Source organism: Acipenser ruthenus, chromosome 2 (genome assembly GCF_902713425.1).
Source record: "Acipenser ruthenus chromosome 2, fAciRut3.2 maternal haplotype, whole genome shotgun sequence".
In the NCBI taxonomy this organism is placed as follows: domain Eukaryota; kingdom Metazoa; phylum Chordata; class Actinopteri; order Acipenseriformes; family Acipenseridae; genus Acipenser; species Acipenser ruthenus.
In genome coordinates this window covers 69,022,844-69,041,781 of record NC_081190.1, presented here as the reverse complement: position 1 = coordinate 69,041,781, position 18,938 = coordinate 69,022,844, and the positions used below count along the sequence as shown (strand labels likewise).

The window sequence follows — 18,938 nt, the reverse complement described above, 5'->3', positions numbered from 1 at the left end:
ACTGATTAACCACTGGAGGAGGGGGATAAAAGGGAAATGATCACAAATCTTTTACTTCAAACTGGAACAGCTGGTTAATGATGTGGGAAAGGCATTGGGAGGCGATGCCTGCCAACAGAGGGGTGTCGCTGAAACGAAACGAGAAGCTATAATGAAACAGGGGACTGCAGAAGAAAGTGAGACAAATGAAAGTAAACAAACCATGAGAGTGTTATTTATGTGCTGGAAGATGTTTATGACAGGTACGCCGGGACATAACACTTTCAGGGATGTTCTCTCACAATTTGGGGGTTTTGAGATTGTAACACATGTTACTTACCACCAGCTAAACAGAAACATTTTAGTTTAATGGTAGACTATACTGCTCAAAGAACTCATTTTGGAACAGGTTCTTTAGTGGATTGACAGACCAAAGTATTGTGGGAAAGAATGCCAAAAAGACAAAAAACAGATTTCATTTAAATATGTCCTTATTAATTAAAAAAAAGACACATACTTAATATAAGAAAAAAAGATACATTAGATTGCCATAAAAGTTCAATGAATAACATCAAAACAATACAAAACACACTGTCAGGGAACACAGCCAGAGAGACTGAGGAAGACATCAGAAATGTCAAACTATAATCCTAATTTAAAAATACAGACAGATCCTGCTACCCATTTACTTGTCTGTCTTTCTTCTGACTCTCCTGCACCACACAAACAAAAATCCCCCCCCTAGCATGGCCATATCAACAAACTGTAAGCCTATGTATACCCAGGAGTGTGAAGATACTACACTATAATTCTCAGGATTTAGTGGAGGCGTACTTAACAATTTTGAAGATACAGTATCTAGAGAACCAAATGTCCACATGTCACGAAACTTCCTAAGGGCTTTCTTCAATACAAATTATATAATGTATCCTAATTACTGGGTATAAATATGCTGTTTGTCTGTTCATCCCGCTGTCTTTCTGTATCTCATTTTCCAGTTTTGAATATATCTAATAACCACTTGTCTATTAGCGAGGACATTCTTTAGCACAAATTATATAATCCAGTTGAATATGGAAGCTGTCTGACATTCCAGCTACCACCCTTACATTTTTAAATGCTGTGTATCAATAGAACCGCTTATCTAGTTGGGATGAAACCTGAAATGGGCATTCTTTAATTGTTAAGAGTATCAGGTTTTATGGGTAAATGGAGGTACCCAATTCGTCCATTGTTATGTAAATGTTACATTTTTACTTGTACATAATGCGGATATAGGTGCAAAAATAAAGATAACTCAACTGTAAGGGACAGTTTTCAGGTAACTGAATTTCTTACAGTAACAAAACAAAACACTCCTGCACAGCTGCAAACCACGTGATGTGCTGTTTCTCATTGTTGTTTGAGATCAATACATTTTGTTCAGCCACTGAATATATTGTATTAGGAAGGATGCAGACCAAGTGACTATGTTTTATTTTATAGCTTTAAATAAAATGACAGTAGCTCAAACTCATAATGTTTCTCCAAATTGCTGGGTTCCATTTGTCTTCAGGTATGATGGGCTCAATGACTTTGGTAATGGTTCATTATCTATCTTTTGTAAGAACAATTTGATGCACTATGTAATATTCTTGCTTGAGCACTGCAGATAACAGCAGACAGCATTATAAATAATATAAGTAATAGTATTTCCCATTTGTCAATCCCTATTGGTTGTAATACTTTTAAAGCATGCTACTGTAGTTGTTAATTTATCTTTTCCACATACAACCCGAGAGATATGGCTCCCCCTTGTGGCAGAACTTTAGTTTAACTGTGCGTAAGCATAAGCCCTTGTCATAGCAACAGTCTTACATAGCAACAGCATCCTTTAATACTGGAATGTTAATGCAGCCTGTTTCATTTGGAAAAGAGATATTCATTTAAGCTTTTTGGACTAAAAACTGAAACTATAACTGTATAAAAAAACTGTATAAAAAGTATTAATATAAAATTAAACAAGGATGATATATACTGTATACACTGCTGTGCAAAAGTCTTAGACATGTTGCATTTTTCTACTCTGATGCATTATGAGTATCAACAATTTACTCAAAGCCTCCACTAGTGTTTTCTACTATTATAACAACCTTGACTTGCATAATGAAGGAAAAACTTTGAGTGAAATAGCTTGCATCACTTGATTTTCAAGGTGTGGTATCCGAAGCATAATCAACAAGTACAGAGAAACATCATCTGTAATTGACAAACCCAGGACTGGAAGACCCAAAAAGCTGTCTAACAAGGATGAGCAATAGATAATATCCTTAAGGAATAGAAAGAAGACAAGTGTTGAATTGATAACAGAACTGGCAGAAGGCACAGGTGTCGTTGTCCATCAAATCAACAGCCACTCTTGAAATCAGGACTTAAAGGATGTGTTGCAGTAAGAATACCTCTGTTAAGAAAGGGGAACAAGACTAAAAGGCTAAAATATGCACAAGAACACATAAATTGGACTACGGAACAATGGTCAAGGTACTTTGGACTGTTGATGGATGGACAACGACACCTGTGCCTTCTGCCAGTTCTGTTGTCAATTCAACACTTGTCTTCTTTCTGTTCCTTATGGATATTATCTTCAAGTATTGCTCATCCTTGTTAGACAGCTTTTTGGGTCTTCCAGTCCTGGGTGTGTCAATTACAGATGATGTTTCTCTGTTTTAAAGGTATTACTGCAATGTATCAAAACAATTTAACTCAGGACCAGCGTCTTAACCAGAGCTGCCATTCTACCGAGGTCAAACTTAGGTTTCAAGCTCTAGGTGGCAGTATCTATATGACTGCTTGGTATTTACTATTCAACCTCCAAATCCATGTTACGTGGCAAACCAATAGAGAAAATGAAGGAGTCTTTTGTACTTTACCAGAATTTTTAAATTAGCATCAGTATTGAGATGCAAAAAAACAACCAAGGACATGACCTCGGTGTCCTCATAGCTAGTTACGGCCATGTTCAGGACGTTTCAGACAAAAGCCCATCTTCAGCTGTGTGTGCTATGAGCTATGTGTATATATATATATATATATATATATATATATATATATATATATATATATATATATATATATGTAAAAAAAACTTAATTTTCTTCATTTTTGTAGTTATACCTCTGTGAGTGGGTGGTGAAATTCACTGGACACAACACAGTGGATAAAGGTTTGAACACCCCGCAGAGGTGTACTTTATTATTTCTGCTGGCTCACTCGAATACCGTCTGGTCTTCTATCATGGCTGTCTTGCCTGTCTGTCTCTCCTCCTCGCTCCAGGCGCTGGTGTTTTAGTAGGGTCTGGACCGCAGTTTCCGACCAGGGTTCCCGCTGTTATGCTTCCTAAAGGGGCAGACCAGAGGAATAGCTGAGCATTATTTTTATTGGTCGAGCACCCTTCAAGGCCCGTCTCCCAACCACTCAGAGAGAGAGAGAGGGCGAGAGAGCCCTCACCCAACCTCTCCATGTCACTGTCATGATTGACAGGCGGACCCTTCATGGCTCCCAAGCTCCTCCTGCAGGATCATGCATGCATCAGAGAGCCAGCACAGATCTCGCCCTGTTACAACCTCCTTTCAAACCTATAAATGCCCTCTTAATCATGCCAGGTCTGTCAAGCATCTACCCCAGAGGCTAGCTGTAAGACACAATTAGGCTCTAATTGACAGGTGCCAGACGATGGAGAGCCTGCAGCTACTGTATTCAAGTCCTGCTTCCCAGTAAGAGTTGCCTTAGAGCCAAATGAGCATTCTTGAAAAATTGAGTTTGAACAAATAATAATAATAATAATAATAATAATAATAATAATAATAATAATAATAATAATAATAATAATAATAATAATAATAATAGTAAGATGTGCTCTACTTTATATAGTTCACGGAACATCACATACTTATTATTTTGAAGAAAACAAATTAAGACAAATTAAGACCAGAGGGATGAACCATCGAGAAGCATATTAAGTCTTTTACAAATAAAGTGCTTCCTCTTTATTTCACTGCCTGAAATATTGAAAAAAGTAATTTAGTGAAGGGCTGTTGTTTACTGTCAACATGGCCTCACAGTGAATCAACCAAATTAGTCAATAGTTGAAGAGTGAAATATTGAGGCAGCACTGTACATGGCTGTAACCATAGAAATAAAAAATCTTTGGAAACAAAAAATACAGCTTTATTTTTATTTTTTATTTTTTTACGAGAGACCCTGATTAATTGGGGTTGCTGGATGATAGGAAGTAATGCAATTCTGTTCTTATTATACAAAAATATTGTAGAGTTCTTTGATGTTGAATGCATTAACTGCATTTCAAACAAGCTGGATGAGTGATGGAACAAGCTGGGATATATTTGCTTTACCTTACATTGCATCAGATAATAGGGATAGAGTGCCAGAAATGTGACAAGTTTTAAGACCTTTGTAAACACACTGTACCTTAAAAAAGAGCCATATTGTTGTTTAAGATTAGGAGAATGCTTAAGAGCTAAAGTTAATGATGTTAGGTGGGAATTTGAAAACACGGTATGTTGATGACATTTTTCAGTTATTTATACAACTGAAGATGATTTCAGGACTCTGAAGGAGAAATGGAGAATACAAAAACCACAGCACAAATACCTCACCTCACCTCACCTCACCACACCTCACCTCACCACACCTCACCTCACCACACCTCACCTCACCACACCACACCACACCACACCTCACCACACCTCACCACACCACACCACACCTCACCACACCACACCACACCTCACCACACCTCACCTCACCTCACCACACCTCACCTCACCTCACCTCACCACACCACACCACACCTCACCACACCACACCACACCACACCTCACCTCACCACACCTCACCACACCTCACCTCACCTCACCTCACCACACCTCACCTCACCACACCTCACCACACCACACCTCACCACACCACACCTCACCTCACCACACCACACCACACCTCACCACACCTCACCACACCACACCACACCTCACCACACCTCACCTCACCACACCTCACCTCACCTCACCTCACCACACCACACCTCACCTCACCACACCACACCACACCTCACCACACCACACCACACCTCACCTCACCTCACCTCACCACACCATACCTCATAACACCTCACCTCACCTCACCTCACCACACCACACCACACCACACCTCACCTCACCTCATCTCATCTTACCTCACCACACCTCACCACACCTCACCTCACCTCACCTCACCTCACCACACCACACCACACCTCACCTCACCACACCACACCACACCTCACCTCACCTCACCTCACCACACCACACCTCACCTCACCTCACCACACCACACCTCACGTCACCACACCTCACCTCACCTCACCTCACCTCACCACACCACACCACACCTCACCTCACCACACCACACCTCACCACACCACACCACACCTCACCGCACCGCACCTCACCTCACCACACCACACCTCACCTCACCTCACCTCACCTCACCTCACCTCTCCCCTCCCCAAATTCCTCCAACAAAGAAGGATTTCTGGCTCCTTTCAGACATGTGGTCACTCCCCAATTAGCACCAATTATCTAATCGGGGAATGGCCACACCTGTGATTACTGGCAGGCACAGATTTAACACCATCCCTGCCAACCTTACATTGCCACACACCCACTACATTAAGGGCTTTCGCCCTGCCACAGTGCCCCATAAAGATTGATGTATGGAAAGCCCACTGTGTGGGTCCTGGGGAACCAATCATAAATTAATTACACAAAGCCCTTGTCTTAGATCATTCACTATATACTGATTATGTGTTTGTTACAGCTCAATGCTGCAAACACTATTACACTTGTGTAAATGTGGTCGCATGGCAGTGTTTTTCCGTTGCTATGCACTCTTTTGTTTGTTGTCATATAGTGTGGGGTTGTTTGTTTAAACTTTGTATCTCTGCAAAGAGAGTGGGCTGAGGTGACGATGGGTCTACGAAAGGAGGATGAACAAAAGAGAGTGGGCTGAGGAGATGGGTCTACGAAAGGAGGATGAACAAATCAGCAAGAGAAGCATGGTAGATGTTCAGTTCTTCTTATGCTTATAATTAAGGGTCATGTTTTCAAAACGTTTATACAAGACTGAATGAATTCCTATTTTTAAAAGGAGAAAAACATTTTATGAATTCAAGGTCTCTTAAAGAGCCACATGGTAGGGGTATTGATTATCACAGTTATATTAACAAATATGTCCTTCTTGTTCAGATTCACTTTGTATATCACTGTCTGTTTCAGTCAACACACCCTGGCCAGAGCTCTCATTCATGTTCGATCTCTAAGTACAGCTGGTACACAAAAGTGCAACGATTGACATGTCCATGTCCAAATACACGTGTAAGAAATACAACATAGAACACATGTGCTATTTCTTAAATCCACAGGGGCAGAGTGTGGCAGGGGGACAGATTAATGGATATACTCTTGAGTACCTGTTGTACTTACTATAAATAAGACATTGAGGTCACAGGGGTGCGTTAAACTTCAGAGTTCACCAGGATGTGATGACGGAAAGAGAACATGATATGTAAAGTGATTCTAAACAACAACAACAAATGAGTTGCTCTTCAAGTCAAACTTCCAGCTATAGTAGGACATCCCATAAACACAAAACATCCAGAACCTATTAGCCCTTAATTAAAAACACATATGTGCCACACTTCATGACATTGCCACAGAACAGGAGAATGATGCAGATTCTGTAATTTTTTTTTTAATATCCCTCCTTTGTGTGTACATTTCAAGTGACTGAAATGTCACCACAAGACCAATGGTTCAACCCACAAAGAGTTGTAAAAACAATACAAGGAGAATAAAACTGTAATGGTATATGACCCTGCAAGCCAGGCAGTGTTGTACCCATTTGCTTTTTCATAGTTCTCCAAAACACTAACAAACACCACTGTATACTCTCCATAAAGTGATCAACAGTAAATAGGACAGGAAGAGTGGAATGTTACCATTTATCTTAGTTATGTCTGTTGTTACACATCAAGATTCACTGAAGTGTGCTGCTTGCTGAACTAGTTCGACCCCACTTTTGTACATATTACTAGTACTCTGACAATACGAAAGAAAGAAAGCCAACTAATGAAAACTATATTTTTGAGATAGGAGCTTGAAAATGTGCAATAGTCTTTGGTATGTTTCTTCATTATTGTTCCTGCCTTCAGTCAGTGATATTATATTTATAATGCATGGTGACAAAGGGAACTATTGTCTTTTGGAAAACTTCAGTTTAACATTATCAAGCTAGCAATGTACAGGTAGTTTACTAACAAATAAAAGAATAACTTGGCAGTGCAGTGCCAGCTTCGATTTACATAATGAATTCAAATCCAAAGCAAAGAGTGTTTAGCCATCGTAGTTGCGGATGTGAATAAGGCTTGAATTCATTATGTAAATCTAAGCCGGCACTGCAGTGCCAATTCATTTTCCCATTAATTTTGTAAGAGAAATGATTATAATAGGTTATTAAACCATACCATACTAAATTGGTGGGGAACCTGACCTGAATGTAAATTTTAACTTCAAGGAGTTTATGGTATTCGCTAAAGGTTATTTAACTCCTCTGGATCTACCAAAAGATATGTTCCATAAGATTTTACACAGTAAGTTATTATTACCACTACTGTACAACTAAAGTAAGCAGCAATATTAAAAAAAGTTTAAGTAAATACTGACACATTAAGTACTTCTGCCCCGTATAAAAGTATAGTACAAAAACACTTATAGTATACTGCACTACATACTACTACAATGGTAATGGAAAGTACAATGTTATTTTATACAGATTATAACTTGAGATTGTCATACAGTCTGAATCCAGGTAGTACGGTTATTAGCAGTAGTTTCCTAGTACACCACTTGGTCATTCTGTTTTAGCAATATCTTAGTGGTTTATGTAGTTCTTAAGAGGTTAACACTTATTTTTCCAAAGGCCATTAGGAAGCAGTGTGGTCCAGTGGTTAAAGTCCAGGGCTTGTAACCAGAAGGTCATCAAGGAATCCCACCTCTGCCTTTGACTGATTCACTGTGTGACCCTGAGCAAGTCACTTAACCTCCTTGTGCTCCATCCTGCAGATGAGATGTTAAATCAATGTCCTATTGTAAGTGACTCTGCATATAATGCACAGTTCACAGCCTACCTCTGTAAAGCAATTTGTGATGGTGGTCCACTATGAAAGGTGCTATATAAATGTATTTGTTTACAACTGTAAGTCGCCCTGGATAAGGGCATCTGCTAAGAAATAAATAATAATAAAGAATATTATTATGTGCTGAGCAGTAAAAACACTAAAAAAAACTGTAATTTTGCAGTACTTCTGCTAAAAACTTCTGTACTAGTCATTATTTTATATCTATTTATTTTTGAGTCATTTAAAAACATTTCCCTTATAAAATGTTACCTTAGTGCATTTGCCCAGTAATTTTCCGGTTAATAATGCTTTTTCCCCATTCTGTTTCTATATTACTATGCTCCATGCATATCTGTGTATCATCCATAAACAATCAATAGTGTTGAATTTAGATATACAGTACTAAAAGAAACGTTAATTCAACAAGAAACATTTAGACAATCTTTTCAAAACATTGAAAAACACTTTTAGTCGAAACATTTCTCATTGAATTTAAATGTATTTTAGTAAATCTCTGATGTATCGTACTCCATGCTTTTATTGCTAGAGGTTATTTTCAAAGTTTTTTAAGGGATGAATGACATGTATTTATTTATTTATTTTTATTTAGTGTGCCCAATTATTTTACCCAATTTTGTCCCCCATTTGGAATATCCAGCTTCCTCTTTTAGACCTATTAGAAACTTGAGAGCAGATGTCAGCGAGCTACAGACCTCTGGAGGACAACGGCCAGCAGGTGTCTGCTTTTGAGCTCACTGGGTACCTGGCCAGCAGGGTTTGCTGTAGAGCGATGAGGAGAAACAGTCCCTGATGTTTTTGCCTCCCTAGCCCATGGAAGCGTCAGAGCCAATGCGACACTCCCTTCAGAATTCTCAGCGAAGACTACAAAATACGATGGCTCTCACTGATTTAGGCAGAGCTGTAATTTTGGATTTCAATAACTTAGTGAGACCCTCCCAATTGGAACATTCTTAGAAAATTGGCATTACCTGTGTACATGGGTATATTAACTACTACCCATCACCAAAGTACAGATTGAAACCCAAGAAAATCTTTATGAGATACAGGTTGGGGTTGTACCTGGACTCCAACACTCGGTAATACTGAGACAGGGCTTTCCAGGGTGTAACACCCTGGTTGAAATGAAAAGGAAATTGGCTGACCCTGATTGCATGGTAGAACCAGGGAGAAGTTAACTAGTAGAGAGTCTCTAAAAGTGATTCCGATTTACTGAAAGGCCTAAAATAAGAAAAACAAAGAGAGAGCATAGATTGGATAAAGCTAGGGGCCTGTGAATGAGAGAGAATGAATCTGCTTTGCAAATCCACCTCCCGACCTCCTGAGGGCGCTAAGTAAGGTTGGTGATACGTGTGTATGTGTTGGTGTGGGAAATAATAGGTTGGCAGGGCGGGGGTTACATTTCTCCCCGTCAAAACACGTGGGAATGTGGGAATTGAATGAATGATTAAATGATTAATTAAGGCTCCAGCCCCAGGTGTTAGTTAGTAATGATTAGAGTTGATGTTGGTGATAGAAGTGGAGGTATGTGTTCCGTTTTGTTTTGGCCCTTGTGCCGTTTGTTTTCTTAATGTGTTTTGTTTGTGTCCTTTCTGTGTTTATTATTTGCAAATTATAATTAAAGTGTGCATTAGCGTGTTTAAACCTACAGCTTCCTTGTGTCTCCTTCCTGGTAGAAACAGCTTGACAGTGACGCTACCCTGTCACAAGGTTTCATGTGGATAATGTAACATTTATCCTCAACAGTCCTAGGGTAACACTGACTCAATAGCCATCTGGTTGTAGAACTTAATCTGTTGAATTGTCCTATGAAGTATAGTCCACAATGATTCTTCAATCCCCAACTCGATCAACAGCACAGTCCTTGTGGGTCGTCCTCTTCTTTAATTTTTCAACCACAAATGTGGCCTAACAGTCTTTTGGATCCCTTGTGGTCCAGTAGACTTAGACGTGTTCTTCTGAACAGTCCCTTCTAATACCCTATCTCTCAACCTAGCACGCAGTCTCTCAGCTTCTCTCCCCCAAGGTCCTTAGTATCTCAAGGTGTGATCACTTCTTACTCGTATAGCATCTGCAGCAGAGGTTGGCTTTGTGGTTTCCTTCAGTCAAGGAGTGGCACCTTTGGGCAACATGCTCTTTTTGTCTGGGTTTATGTGGTGTTTTTCGAGTGGAATTCCATGTTGCACATTCCATATAAGGTAATAATAATATTGGCTTTTCCTAAATATAGTTTGTTCATGTTAAAGTCCTTAGCTGTATTTCCAAAAGGGAGAAGTAATAATCTTTGTCGTTAGTGAAGTTGCCATTACTGCTGCCAGATTCTTCCTGATTGTTACATGGCCTTTCCTGAGGGCCCCTTTTGCTTGCAGCACACAACTATTAACACCTGTGTTTCAGTAGTCAATGTTGCCCTTGTCTTATTTATATTTTATACAATTAATTAATCAGTTCACAGGGAATATCTCCGACAACATGGGACACCAGCAACCTTCCAGAGGCTCATAGATAAGATTTTACTCCCACACACTCGGTATGATTCGGCTTATTTAGATGATGTAGTCATTCATAGTGAGGACTGGGTGTCACATCTGCGCAAGGTAGAAGCTGTACTAGAGAATCTCAGAAAAGCAGGTCTCACCGCTAATCCAGAGATATGCTTTATTGGGTTGCCAGAGGCTAAATATCTGGGGTATACAGTTGGCGGGAGTGTGGTGAAGCCTCAAATTAACAAAGTCAAGTCCATAAGAAACTGGCCCTGGCCAATTAATAAAAAAAGGTTTGAGCATTTTAGTGTATAGTGTATAATGGGATACTACAGGCATTCTATCCCCGGTTTTCCTTCTCACACTTCTCCCCTGACAGAATTAACTAGAGCTTATAATGAGATGTTACTAGGTTTAAGATATAGCTGTGTCCCACCTCCCAAAGTCAATCTTATAGTTCCCTATTACTGATTAGTGGAGCCTGATACTTTGCATTTCCTTTATGCTATATCCAATCACAACAAACTGGGACAGAGGCACTTCCATTTTGAGTGCAGACACAAGAGGAGCCCCCCAGCTCGGCGTAAGGAAAACCACTGCCTACTCTACACGCCAGATTGTGACAATCTATGCCTGTCTGAGACTCTGGATTCACGGCTAATCAGTACCGGTACCACAACTCATACCATCACTACGGTAGAGAGAACCACTTTAAGTATAGATACAAGTAAAAGTTAGCTAGACCTGACTGCTCGCTACTAAACTAACCTGTTAATAAAAGAGAACTGGATTGGAAAATAAGTCTTTTGTTTATTTTTAGTAAGGACTATTAAGAACATTAACATACCGTACAAGACTTAATAATCTGTGTGGTTACACACTAAAGCCCTAAATATGGTAAAATGTTCTGAAAAATCCGAAAGAGCTTTTACAGATCTGTGCACAATTTTGGGCAGTGATCCTGTGTTAATTGTCCCAGATTTCACAAAAAAGTTTTATTTCACTGATGCATCTGAGGTTGGCTTGGGGGCTGCGATGTCACAATTTGTAGAAGGGAATATCTCAGCAGGAACTTATGTCAGTGTATAAACTATTAATTCCAGGTAAGTATACGTTTTATAATTATTTTTCTAACCCTTTGCATACAGGTTGTTTGGATTGGAACTGACCACCCAGACCCTCCCCAGTGAGTGCACAGGAACCACACAACAAGTAAGTAACATTTGGTTTATATTACAGGGAAATGATACAATTGTAATACTTTTTTTCTCCACAAGACGATTCAGCAACCCCCGCCCCCTCTCCCCCTTTACAACTACCTTGTTGTATAACAATAGGCTCCTTCTTTCCCAGTACAAAAACCACTAAAACTTTCCTATAAAATGTCATTGGAAGGCTACTTGTGATTTCAGGAGAATAATACAAATACAGATGAACACTTAATTTTACAACGCCACAGTCTCGAACAACCTTAATTAAATGAGATAATAGTTCAAGTATAGTCACCTGGGCCTCAAAAGGCCGCAGAATCTCAATAAGAGGGGAGTATCCAGTACTTAATCCAAGTTGCCACACTGTCCCGGTAGAACAGCAATAATAAACAATAAAGCTGGAGGTGACCAGCCCAAGAGCCTCCTAATCCACTTGTCCATCCAACTCTTATTTGGCTCTCTTCAGGCTCGATCCCCCCTCTCCAGCACTGCGACGCAGAATCCTATAATGGAAGAACGAACAGCGCTTAACATCCACACTTCCTCAGTGTCCCTGGTTATCCACTAGTTACACCCTGATCTCGGCCCTGCCTACTTCTATTTTTTCTTCCGACCCAGCCACTGGTACTTAGCTGAAGTATGGTAGGACCTCGCGTCTCAGGTGTGTACAGGGAGCTGGCAGTCCGTCCCTCGGTTGGTGCCTGTTCGCTCCTCCGGGTGGTCGGTCATGGAGGGGAGTGCCTTGAAGAGAAGCAGTAAAACTTCTTATCATTAAAATCAATCAGGTTGTTGGTGGATAGAAATCTTCCTGCCAAGTATATTCACTTCTAAAATGCAGATTTCCAATTTGAATTAAAATACCAACCAGGTTCGGCAAATGTTAACGCTGATATCCTGTCCCGCCTGCCTGAAGAGACTGGGGAATGCCAGGCGATCCAGAGAGAAGCCAACCTTAGGGTAGAAGAGGAAGGAAGTGAGAAAGTGGGAAATGCTGAGGAAGACATTTATTATTATTATTATTTATTTCTTAGCAGACGCCCTTATCCAGGGCGATTTACAATTGTTACAAGATATCACATTATTTTTACATACAATTACCCATTTTACAGTTGGGTTTTTACTGGAGCAATCTAGGTAAAGTACCTTGCTCAAGGGTACAGCAGCAGTGTCCCCACTGGGGATTGAACCCACAACCCTCCGGTCAAGAGTCCAGAGCCCTATCCACTACTCCACACTGCTGCCCAGACATGCCATGTGGACAGTGGCAACAAAAGGATCCGGTGCTAAGGGAGTGTGATGGGGTGCAGCCTATTTTGTGGTGGTTTTGTGTTTTTTGTATTGTTTAGAGTGAGTTTGGGGTGTGGTTCAGTGAGTTTGTGTGAGGAATGTGTGGAATGTGCCTGGGCTAATGAGGTGCGAATTGCCCAATTAGCCCAGGCACCTGTATAAAAGGGAGTGGTTGGGTATGTTAGTTGGTGAGAGTTTGTGAGAGTGAGAAGACCTGTATGATAGAGTGAGTGGTTATTTTTGGTATAGTTTGTTTAGAGCCTGTTTTTGTGTTTGTCTTTTTGGTTGGCCATTGTGCCTTTTGTTTTGTGTATTTTGTTTAATTAAAAGTCTTTTATTTTCCCTGCACATCCTGACTCTGAGTCTCCTTACCCCGGTCAGCCTGTCACAGGGAGGTAGGGGCCCTTCTTGATCAAGGGCCTTTGCTTGACGACAAGGTAAAGAGAGCTGCTTCCTTACCCCTGAAACAGGTGCTACATGAATGGAGCTGGTTGGCAAAGCAAGATGGGGTCCTGGTACGGGAAGGTGCTGCAGTCCAGGTGGAGGAGAGCCACCCCCAGATCTTGGTACCTCTAGGGAAGAGACTGATGGTGTGGCAGAAGTATCATCAGGAGCTACACCATGTTAGTGGAGAGAAGAAGTTGTTGGTTACACGGCGCGGATTATTCTGGCCCAAAATGGAAGCTGACATCAAGAAATGGTCCGCCGAGTGTTCCTGCTGTAGCCTGAGCAAACGTGGGCCTGAAGCTCAAGCACCAATGATGCCCATAGTTACAAGTGCCCCTATGGAGATTGTGACAATTGATTACTTGTCTTTAGGCTGCCCAGGGGATGCGCACCCATACCTATTGGTTCTGGTTGATCTGTTTTCCCGGTTTGCTTGGGCTGTCCTGACCAAAGATCAGACCATCCATACTACTGCAAGGGCCTTGTGGCATACTTTATTCCAGCTGTTTGGATACCCTGAGCGGATTCTTAGCGATAGAGGAGCAACCTTTGAATTGGGACTTGTTCAACAATTGTGCCAAATGTATTGGTGCGTGAAGAGTCAAACCACCCCCTACCATCCACAGGGGAATGGGGCCTGCAAGCGAATTAATCAGACCTTGATCTCCCTGTTGGGTACATTGCAAGCTGATGAGCAACGGCACTGGGAAGACAGGTTGCCAGAGGTAATGCATGCCTACAATAATACAGTACAGAGTGGTACTGGATTGACCCCCTTTTTCATTATGTTTGGCCGTCATGCTCGACTTCCAGTTGATTAGGCTTTAGGAGTGAAGTCACAAATTGAGAAGGGGAACCTGGATCAATGGGTGCAAGGACATCAAGAGACGCTGGCCCGTGCTTATGACCAAGTGGGGAGGCAAACAAAAGTTCATCAAGAAGCAGACAAGCGGCGATATGATCAGAATCGGAATGCTGTCCATCTCTTACCAGGAGAACGGGTCCTGGTCTGCAGTCTCCGGCGTTGTACACAAGGGAATTGGCTGATAGATGGGACAAGCTGCCCTAGGTAGTTGTTGCCCCTTACGTCCTGGACATCCTGTGTACCGCCTCCGCCCAGAAGGGAAGGCTGGACCGGAGCACACCCTTCATAGGAACTATCTTAAGATTTGTACATTTGCTCTGCAAATGCCTGAGTCCGTAAACTGCCCAGATTCCCAGAGTCAGAAGGAGGGGAATGGTTTGGTCAACTGTGGCAAGTACAAGTCTCCTTGCAACCAGGATTAGATGGGAATGGAAGGAGACGGGACCTGCCTTTGCAGGTGGCGGCAGAGGCTGTTTCGAAAAGCTCCAGTAGTCGGATACCTGGAAAGGAGAAATAAATCAACACAAGAAAGGACATTTGATAGCTTCGACAAGCAAAAGTTAAGTACTGTCGCCTGTATTGATGGGATAATAACGGCAGATATATTTATGCTATAGAGAAGTGCAATGTGTCTCTTTTCTGTTTGTTTACCTGTTCTCTAGTGGAAGCTTCTATTTTTTCCTGACTGCTATGGGATCGGTAGTGCCGAAACAAACATTAAATCGGCTGAGTTTTAGATTGTATTTTTGCACATGTAGCCGTGTGATTTAATGATTTAATAAAGTATAATAAAGTGGACTTTTTAAATAGGAATATAATGGTGACTGCTGCTTGGAATGTTTTTTTGTTTCTTTTGCAAAGTGTTTTTTTTTTTTTAGACTTACACCAAGTGACTGAGGGAATGCTTTACGTATTTTTTTTAAGGAGCACTGCTGATTCGCTGACAGAGTCTGTTGGAAGGTGTGGGCGTGGCTTGTGGACTGGCTAGCTAGCCTGGATTATAAATTGCTCTGCTTTCTGAGCTGGAGGATACCGGAGACATGAGGGCTTCTGTGGATTGGCCTGAAGGGGGCAGACTCTGGATATTTGCAAGAGACTTAAGTATCATATTCTAATAGAAAAATCTGAGCGGACTGTGCATGTATTATCTATATATATTTTTTGTCAATTTCTTTTCTATTGTATTATGTTGGGTTTTTGTATATCTGTGCTTTGTTTGTTGTTACCTGAATTATTTGTTTTCTTATTGGTGCCAGCTTAATTGTGATGTTTACTGTAGTAAGTAAAAGAGGGACATTGTGAATGGAATAGCATTTCTCAAATTATATGAGTATTCATACTTACCTCTGTGTTGATTTTGTGTGCTCCTTTGGGTGGTCCATGTGGCAAATCTGTGTGTTAAGAACCTGTAAAGCAAAGTATAGGCAAATGTTATTGGTGAATACTTACCTGTGACATATTCACTGAAGGATTCTTTCCTACACTGTTACTCTGGCAAAAATCTTACATGTAGCATGTAATGAGTTATTCCCCAGCACATATTAATGAGAAAACACTCAATAGCTTTGTTTCAGTTACTGGTTCTGTAAGTTTAAAATATGTTTAAATAGGTTTAACTGTATTAAAATAAGCATGTTTAACACTGGACAATCGCAACTGAAACACAATTGACCTGGATTTGTATATGTGAAATCTCTCTGGAACAAAAACTCCCAGAAATGATTAAGTCTGTTGCATTACCATATTCAGCTGTACAGATGAACTCATATGACAAGTACTGTGCATCACTTGCCTGTTTTTCCAGTTAGTAGATGCACTTATATTTTTACTATTCTTTCCAAAGTGCATCCTTCTAGTAATCAGTAACTGCAATAATCTAGCAATTAGGTTCCTTAAATAACTTATGTAGCAAAATAGCGACATAAGAGAGTAGCAAATAACCAGAAGGGGCTGGTTTCTAACTTGGGTGTAGTCTGTTGACAAAACTCTTTCTGTTATGGTTGAATAATGCTGACTACTTAAACTGTGACGTCTAAATCATGATGTAAAGATTGATTGTGTTGCTAAGATTTGGTCACTGTGGGGACACAAACACCACAACTCTACAGCCCTACACTCAGACTCTCCATTCCCAAGGCATCACAAAACAGCCAGATAAGAGCTACTGTTGCCATTATGCAAAATGTGTGCCATCGACTTGTCTGCGATACTGACAATAGAATAACCTGAGCCCCACAGAAATGATGGGGGACTCATTTAGGACCTATTACTGTGGGTTCATCCCTCTGGGAGTTGATTAGAGCTGAACCCATCAGTGATTTCCTTCTTCCCTGTTTCTCACTCACAGCCTGGTACTGTATGAATTATTCTGTTTTAGTTGACAGTGGGTTCTCTTAGGATTTATTGTAAACTCCAGGCATCTGAGCTCTCACTGCCTGACTACTCCTATTTTTCCAACCCTATGCTCAAGGCTGTTTATGCTGTTTCTTACGTAAAGTCAAGAAAACAAGCAAGTAGTGCAGACAGCCAACGGAAACTTAACTGTTATAGATGTGGGGGGAAAGCGGGCACCTGATTTATGTAATTTTAAAGATGCTGATTTTTTTTTTTCTGTAAAAAAACGTGGCCATATTACAAGAGAGTGTTGTAATAAGAAGAAAGATACAGTGATACAACCTAGGAAGGAAGAATCTATGTACATGGTTGAAGAGGATAGTGAAGTCTACACAATGTTCACTTTCAGAAGTAGACAGCAGAGAGAAAAGTCCATGACAGTAGATATTTTTACAAATGGGCAAGATACTTGTGCTTCAGTATTGATAATTAGTGAATCAACCTACAAGAGAAATTGGTCTATGTGGAGCACACCTACTCTTAGCACTTCTGACATAGATCTTCACACCTATACTAATCTACTTGGTTGGGACTCAGTTAAAACTGAACTGGGCAGAGCTATTTTAGACACAGGTTACATTGTACCAAACACTTTTGGAGAAACATTGTGGCCCCCATAGTCCAGGAGGGCAGTGTATGGATATGTGGGGACTATATGGTTACAGTAAACCGTGCAGCAAAGCATAACCAATCTCCAGGATTGAGGACCAATTAATTTTTTGTTTTTGTTTACTTTCTCTGGTGGATGCTCCTTTGCTCCCTTACCAAAAAGTACTATAGTATATTATAGTACTTTATAGTAATACTATAGTACATCATAGCAGTACTATAGTACTTTATAATACTACTATAGTCCATCATATTTGTACTATAGTACTTTATAGTAATACTACATTACTTTATAGTAATAATATAGTATTTTATAGTAATACTATAGGACATCATAGTAGTACTATAGTATATTGTAGTACATTATAGTAATACTATAGTCATTTATGGTATTTTATAGTAATATTATAGGACATCATAGTAGTATGATAGTATATTTTAGTACTTTATATTAATACTGTATATCATAGCATTTTGTAGTAGTACTTTAAGTACTACCTGTACTTTAATGCAGTTCTTATTACCGACTTATCTGTCAGATCTTTTATCTTTTTACACTCCTACTCGCAACCTCCGCTCTGCTGATCTCAGACTGCTGTGTGTCCCGCCTGTTCGCCTGTGCTCTATGGGCGACAGGGCCTTCTGTTGTTATGCCCCCAAATTATGGAGCTCAATTCCACTAGAGATCAGGGACTCAGCTTCTTTGAGTGTTTTTAAAGCTAATTTAAAGACTTAATTTTTTAGAAAGGCGTTTTTATGATTTTTATGATTGTTTTATTTCCTTGTGCTTTTTTATGTATAATCTTTGTATTTTATTTCTGTACTATTAATTGTGAAGCGCTCTGAGTTGATTGCTTTTAAGGGCGCTATACAAAATAAAGTTGTTTATTATTATTATTATTATTATTATTATTATTATTATTATTATTATTATTATTATTATTATTAAGTGTTTCTGGGTTACCTGCAAACATCTCTGCACCTTCTTCTACCTCATATAAAAATCCTTCACACCCTATAGCAATCTCACGATCACCAACTGCAGCACACTTACTGGTCAGAATTTTTACATGTATGAAGAAACACCTGCACAATTGCTGCTGGAATTGCATTTACAGTCAGGTTTTACCTTGACCAAGGACATCATGTCAACAAATATCCCATTCTCTAACTAACCTGCATGGTTGAGTCTCTAGTGTAGTTCACAGAATGATACAAAGTGTGATTAACAACAAAGGGGGCAAAATATTCACCTATTGTATTTATTAAGATTGTATTGGAAGCATGTTCTCCAGCTAGTCGATGAATGACAGACATACATTGTTAAAACCACTTCCCAGGGGCATGACTTTATGACCTGTGATAGTTGGATCCAATTTAAAATCTGGAAGTATCCTATTGAATGCTCTTAGAACATTCGCAGAGGCTATATA

The 18,938-nt window shown here is 40.1% G+C and overlaps 1 long non-coding RNA gene across 1 annotated transcript in view; it reads left to right on the top strand.

The window, feature by feature from the left end:
* The window catches only part of LOC117408940 (uncharacterized), a 46,143-nt gene extending 27,731 nt beyond the window's left edge, over window positions 1-18,412 (top strand). The window contains exons 2-3 of the long non-coding RNA XR_004545449.3: window positions 11,841-11,904; window positions 15,427-18,412. This is a non-coding gene — a long non-coding RNA (uncharacterized LOC117408940). The remainder of the gene's footprint in view (window positions 1-11,840; window positions 11,905-15,426) is intronic.
* The last annotated feature ends 526 nt before the right edge of the window (window positions 18,413-18,938 follow it).